Source organism: Mytilus edulis, chromosome 7 (assembly GCF_963676685.1).
Source record: "Mytilus edulis chromosome 7, xbMytEdul2.2, whole genome shotgun sequence".
In the NCBI taxonomy this organism is placed as follows: Eukaryota; Metazoa; Mollusca; class Bivalvia; order Mytilida; family Mytilidae; genus Mytilus; species Mytilus edulis.
The window spans coordinates 10,983,856-10,990,586 of NC_092350.1; the positions used below are offsets into that span (position 1 = coordinate 10,983,856).

Sequence of the window (6,731 nt, forward strand, 5' to 3'; positions counted from 1 at the left end):
ATAATAGAGGTAAAAATGGTGTGAAAAATACGGGAAAACATCATTAAAACAGAGCTGTTGCTTGGAAACACACATAGGATTTCCCACACTTTCATACCATTTCCACCTCCTTCCAAAAAATCTGCCCCCTATCCAATATGGCCGAACTAACCGTGAAGAGCCCTATTCTGAAGTAGTGTGAGCCCTGTTTGTACAATGTCAATCATCTCCTTCAAATGCAGTTGACAATGCCTTTATTTCTGGCTCTGTCTTAAACTTAGAATAAGTTATCAAACGTACACTTGCAATTAAATGAAAAATCTATAAAAAGACTAAAATATAAACATTTAGATGGACTAGAGTAGACAAAGCTGTCCCAGTCTGTTTGTTGATTGTCCTTTTCGGATAGCAAAAGCTGCTTGAAACTTCACAGAAACAATATCTGTTTGGATTTTAGTACAGAGGATATAGTGATATTTTTAATTAATGATAGTATTTTGTTTAGTGAGACTCAATCAATTAGGAAATCGCAGTTTTTTTCTACCTGTGAAGTGTGGCGGCTGAAAATGCCGGAAGTTGAGTTTTAATTTGTACACAATGTCGGGACAAAAAAAATCCGCATATTTCTGCATCTATTTAAAAAAAAAATGACATGTAAAAATATTGTGTCTTTCCTGATCTTTCCTGTTTCTACACTAATACTGGAAAACATATTTCAAGTTATAGTGAACGCAGGTTTACATTTCGTTGTTTTCTTTTTTCTTCTCTATTTTGCCGGCCCGGATTTAAATTCAAGCCGGCAAAATAGTCTATTTCTATACAATGTCACATAGACTGATGGCTATTTCTTCTGCTTCTGCCTGATAATGGCCACAATCAACGAGCTGATTATTATGCCATGACTAAGTTGCGCATAGAGACCCCCCCCCCCCCCCCAATTTGATAATTTAGTTCAGCCAGAGACATATAATACATTATGTATTATATGTCTCTGGTTCAGCTTTGTCAGTGAGGGTTTTAAAGGCAACGACTGACGGTGCTGATGCTGCCCCAGGAGGGAGAGCGTTCCAATCCCTGATTGTTCTTGGGAAAAATGCATTTTCTTTGACTGAAGTTGCTCCTATGTTTAGATTTCTCTTAAGGAAGTATTTCCTGTAATCACTTCTGGTTGCTGGAATTTGGAAACTTTTGTCGTGAATGTTCCTGGACAGTCGTGTTGGTTGCATAAGACGACCTTCCTTAGTTACAGCCACTTTGTCGTGTTCTATTTTATAGAGCATACTAGTAGTTAGACTAGCGTCTTTTCGCCTTTTTTCCAGAGATGGCCATTCCAGGTGCTCAATCATTTTGCTGACACTTGAGTGATTATGGTGTTTGTTGGAAACGTATCTTGCTGCTCTTCTCTGGAATGGATCATTTCTAGACGATCTATTTCGGTTTTAAAGTATGGGCCCCATACTGGACTTGTATACTCTATTATTGGTCTTGCGAGGCTTTTGTATGCATTTTCTTTGACTGAAGTTGCTCCTATGTTTAGATTTCTCTTAAGGAAGCCTATTGTCTTATTGGCTTTATTGCATATGTTATTGATTTGATCATTCCACTTCAGTTCGGATGTGAAGGTGCAACCAAGGTATTTAGCACTTTTGACAGGTTCAAGTTTGTGGCCATGCAATGTGTACGATGTTGGGATGGTGTTGTTTTTGCGGCTGATGGTAAGAACGTTGCATTTGTCCGGATGGAAGGACATTTTCCATTTGACTTCCCATGTTCCCAGTTTGTCGAGGTCGCTTTGAATGTCATTTGAATCTTTGTCAGATGAGATGGTAAGATATGCTATTGTATCATTAGCAAATAGGCGGACAGTGGATTTGATCCCATCTGGCATGCCGTTGATGTAGAACAGGAATAATGCAGGACCAAGTACAGAGCCTTGGGGAACTCCAGATTCTACATCAATATGTGATGAGCACTTCCATCCACTACTACTGCTTGCGTTCGATGGGATAGGAAGCTGGCAATCCATCTATTGATTTTACCACTGATACCGTAATGTTCTAGTTTATGTACTAGGAGACTGTGACCGACTTTGTCAACTGCCTTTGAGAAATCCATTATAAGAACATCTGTCTGTTTACCTGCACTCATATTTTTAGTGATGTCATCCACGAATTCGATTAGTTGGGCTTCACACGAGCGTTTAGTACGGAAACCATGTTTTTACCGGCACTAGCAACAGACGTAATATTTACATTTGTTATTAAACTACTGGTATATCGGTGTTTTATTTTTCTGTTATGTTGACAGTACACATTTTTTTGTTATAAATTTTCAAAATTTGTTAAACGTTTCAATTGGTACCAACCTTTGCCCTAATCTGAAACAATAGAGTAACATCACAACATAGAAACCTTAACTTAATGACTAATTAGTAGTTCATTTTTGAGCCAAAAACCATATTAATTCATTTGCGCCAAAATGATATATATCATTGACACACTGAATGGGTATAAAAAGCCGAGTTAAAAGCTCAGTGGATATATGACACACAGAGACAAAGTAGACGAGACCCTACACACCCTACAAAGATCACGTAAATATACATATAGTTTGTCGATATCCTTTCAATTCAAGAAGACATTACATATTCTTATTTTTACTAATTAGTGCTTTAATAAATCTTTATATTTATAAGTTTTTGACATTATCACAACTAAACTAAGCTGTTCTACTGTTTTCGTATTTTTTTTAAAACTTCAAATTAAAAAAAAATTGCAATATTCCGTCCAGAACTGATCAGTCATATTTAGCCTTCAGGACCCCAAAATTGGTCAGTTGTACGGGGTATAATTTCCAATCAATTGTTCCATGTATGTACTTTAGAGGAATGTTTCCTGCGGGAATTGACCAGTATATAAAAGAATAATGTTTTCAAATTATGGACCACAAAGAGCATAAACGTTAACACATTTGTATATTGATGTGTTTTATATACTTTTATGTCACGGTTTTTTTTTTTTTAGAATTTTACCCTTTTGGCTATTGTCAGTTGTTTGTCTTATCGACTTTGGTTGTCCCTTGTTATCTTCTTATATACAAGTTTTGTTTATTCCCTATTCTTTCTCGGATTATATATATCTTTATTACCAAAGTCTATATAAACTATAGGTATACATTTGAATTCAAATCCCATGCTGCCGGCCCCGTCGGTATAAACTCAGATGCTACACTTTTACAAGTAATCACGACGATTCTGTTGTATAGCGCTAGCGTAATGCAAATTATACAATATCAATAAAGTATTATATTATGTCATGTATTTTTGGGGACAATTTCGATTCGGTTATTTACTGCATCTGTTGAGCAGTTTTTTTGATTTTTCAAACAATACTATTTCATGCTTTTTTCATAAAAGAAAGGATGCAGACAGCAAAAACGAAACCGGCGTCGCCTTATACTTTCATCTTTACACAGTAATATTCATAGTAAAAAAAATATCGCATTTAAACATATTCTTGATAGTGGAAATCCACCAAAAATTTGCATTTAGAAAATTGATTGCGACTCTTGAAATGCCATAGTTTATCTTTGTGTTTTTTTTCTCTCAATAAAAGGCCGTAGTTTCGAACCGGTTAGTGAAAACTTTATCTAAAATTGGTAATAACTAATTTTCAGCGCATTAAAGCAAATAGCATATAGGTGTAAAATCAAAGACCGATATAGTCGCGGACCCCGATGCGTCCGGGTAATGTGTCACGATGACGGTTACCGCATGTATACTATAGCACGTTAAACGTCTTGCTGGCTATGTTTGTCGGTCTTATATATTCCTATCACCGTAGCGTATTATCGTCCTGATATATGCATTTAGTATTTGTCAATGGACTTAAACAGCACTTTATTATCATGATGATTATCATCTAAGCGTAAACAAATTTTCACAAATAAAAAAAGACTCCCCTAGTGGACATTTTTTTACTTTAAACTCGACGCATATTGCTGATTGTTGCAGTAAATGTTAACATACAATTTATGACGTAACTGCATGAAATGTAACAGCAATATAAAAATGCATTTTTGCGCATTGTCCCGCGGCCAAGTCAGAAGCCTGTGGTGTGGTCCTTGTTAGTCTTGTTTGATTTTTTAATTTTGTTTCATATATATATATATATATTGTAGTTTAGTATGACGTCCTTTAACACTGCACTAGTACATATTTTTTTTGTTATGGGGCCAGCTGAAGCACGCCTCCGGGTTTGACAAAACTTGATATTCGTCATGGCGTCATTTCTTATCAACATCTAAAGTTCATATGATGTTATCTACTGTACGTCCCTTATATATACCTAGCTCTACCTTCAAGTTCAGTCAGTGACTTGTTTCTGCCAGGTCATATCTTTAATGCATTATAACGTCGTTTTGGTTTGTTCTGATTATTACATTGAGGTTTGAATGATTTGGTGTTAATCTATACCACGATAAAATTTCTTTTAATATTGATAGATTTTGATACATGAAGTAAAATGTTCAAAATGTCGGGAAAGCGTTAATTTGACAGCAACTCAACGACAAAAACTAGAGATCCACATGTATACGGTCTTTAATAAAAGATATGGGTCTACATGCACTCAATTCCCACCCTAAATTCATGCAGTCGGGTACCTATATATGTTGTGAATAATTACCATTGTTGTTTAACAGACTCCTAACATACAATATAAGACCAGAGAAAATCACTGATTTCTGTTTGGGAAATAGCACTTGTACCCATCTCCTTATTAATATTGATTGTATCATATGGTTGTTGCTCATGTCGTGTGGATGCTGTAGAATGTGACCACGTGACTGTAGTGTATGTCCTCATATTTATCATTGTATCATGCATGGTGTTTTTTGTTTGTTTGTGAGAGAGCTTCTAACAACAAACGTCTTATTTATTTGAACTTTGGTGGAAAGTTGTCGCATTGGCAATCATACGATATTTCCTTATTATGCCCCACCTACGATAATAGAGGGGCATTATGTTTTCTGGTCTGTGCGTCCATCCGTTAGTTCGTTTGTCTGTTCGTCCGTGCGTCCGTCTTTCCTGCTTCAGGTTAAAGTTTTTGGTCAAGGTAGTTTTTAATAAAGCTGAAGTCCAATCAACTTGATACTTTAATAGTACACATTTTCCTTATGATATGATCTTTCTAATTTTTGAAGCCAAATTAGACTTTTGACACCAATTTCATGGTCCACTGAACATAGAAAATGAAAGTGCGAGTTTCAGGTTAAGGTTTTCGGTCAAGGTAGTTTTAGATGAAGTTGAAGTCCAATCAACTTGAAACTTAGTATACACATGGTCCCTACATATGGTACTCTTTCTAATTTTAATGCCAAAGTAGATTTTTTATCCAATTGCACGGTCCATTCAACATGGAAAATGAAAATGCGAGTGGGGCATCCGTGTACTTTGGACACCTTCTTGTTTTTTATATGAATACTAGAACACACCCGTGATATCGCGGGTCCATGACTGAATTAAAGACGGTATATATAACTATGCGCAAGCCTTATTTTAGTAATTAGTATTGTCATCTGATAAAGTCATGCCGATTATAAGATACACAGTTTTCTTTTCTTTCAAATCTTTCTGTTTGAACTCGTCGAACTGGAACTTATCAATTATAAGATACACAGTTTTCTTTTCTTTCAAATCTTTCTGTTTGAACCCGTCGAACTGGAACTTATCAATTATTGGTAATATTAATTATTTGGAAAACAAAAGGTCCTGGAATGGAGTATTTTTTAATCAACAGCATAGTCCTATATCAGTTATAAATAAAGTTGAATTCTTCAATTCGGTGTTTTACGTCATGCCCGCTAACAAATTGAAAACTGTACCTATATACGCCTTATTTTTAGTCACAGATTTTTAGTATTCGTATTGTTATCTTAGAAAGTCTTACTGATTAAAATACTACAATAGGTAACAATTTGACAATTTAGTAGTGTCAACCCTGTGATTATGACCCGTGTATATAGCATATTACTTAATACACCGTTTGGTGGTGCGCCTGTCAGATGCGGAACGTACAGATAAGGTAATAGGTAACAGGTGAATATACTATTGGTATCGGTATCGTACTCGATCCGGAACTTCTTAATTATTGGCAATATTAATTACGTGGAAAACAAAAGGGTCTGGAGTGGTGTAATTTTTAATCTACACCTTTGTACTATATTAGTTATATATAAAGTTGAATTCTTTGATTCGTCGTTTTTACGTGATGACGGCTGACAAATTGGACCTCGTAATTTTAGTATTATAGATATGAGAAGGGATTAAACAACTTATTTTTTTATAGATCACCCGCACCTCGTTCTGACAATTATAGGATAACATAATGTATAACTAAGATAATCCCACATCATTTAAATAAAAACAATAATAGACGCTGTATACTGTATACCAAATAATTGCCTAGTTTATTACTGAATGTGAAAGCCAGCAAGGTCAAAGTACTCATTCTGCAGGTCAACAAAACAGGTCGTTGTTTTTCTCTTTTGAGTCTTGCATCCGAGACGGGTTTATGGTCCGGTTTGGTGGATAGATGTCCAATTGTTCACCCCCCCTCTTTTCCCTAACTGCATTAACGGAAAATGTTAGTATTGCTTCAAACACTAAAGTATCCTCAAATTTGATGTATGTCACCCGGCCGTAGCACCCCCCCCCTCTCCAAAAAAAAAAAAAAAGAAAAGAGAGAGGTGGT

General features: G+C 35.6%; 1 protein-coding gene across 2 annotated transcripts in view; it reads right to left on the reverse strand.

The window, feature by feature from the left end:
* The window catches only part of LOC139529935 (transcription elongation factor SPT5-like), a 38,228-nt gene that overhangs the window by 27,925 nt on the left and 3,572 nt on the right, over positions 1-6,731 (reverse strand). The window contains exon 1 of one of the 2 annotated variants that reach the window (XM_071325923.1): positions 524-627. The exons of the other annotated variant lie outside the window; for it this stretch is intronic. The gene's annotated coding sequence lies outside the window, so the exon portion shown is untranslated. Of the gene's footprint in view, positions 1-523; positions 628-6,731 lie in introns of those variants that run through there. 2 annotated transcript variants of the gene reach the window in all.